This window comes from Mandrillus leucophaeus, unplaced genomic scaffold (assembly GCF_000951045.1).
Source record: "Mandrillus leucophaeus isolate KB7577 unplaced genomic scaffold, Mleu.le_1.0 Scaffold381, whole genome shotgun sequence".
In the NCBI taxonomy this organism is placed as follows: Eukaryota; Metazoa; Chordata; class Mammalia; order Primates; family Cercopithecidae; genus Mandrillus; species Mandrillus leucophaeus.
The window spans coordinates 1636048-1636465 of record NW_012104043.1 but is presented as its reverse complement, the minus strand read 5'-3'; positions in this window follow the sequence as shown (position 1 = coordinate 1636465).

Genomic DNA, 418 nt, shown 5'->3' with positions numbered 1-418 from the left:
AACAGCACTATGCTCAATGTCACAATAGAAAGGACTCAGTAAGTTTCAGTTGATAAACCAGCACTCCTGCTGTCAAAGAAACCAGAGTTGAGAAAACCCCGGATTCATTTAATATCTGCCAGATCTAGCTATTTACTATCCATATCCGTGGTTCTTGAAGGACACTCACAGAGACAGAGATTAGAAGTCAAACATTTTATTTTATAACTACAAGAGGTTACTTTTTTAAAGCATAATGACATTTATTTTTAGTGATTTGTTTTTGTTAGTGACTTTTAAAAAATCATTTGTTTTTAATAAAAACAAGAGGATAGTCCATGCAAAAGCATTCTATAATACATGTGAAAAACACACAGAACAAGATTAGTCTTGATGTAGTGGGAGTCAGATTATTCTTTCTGTTAAAAAAAAAAAAAAA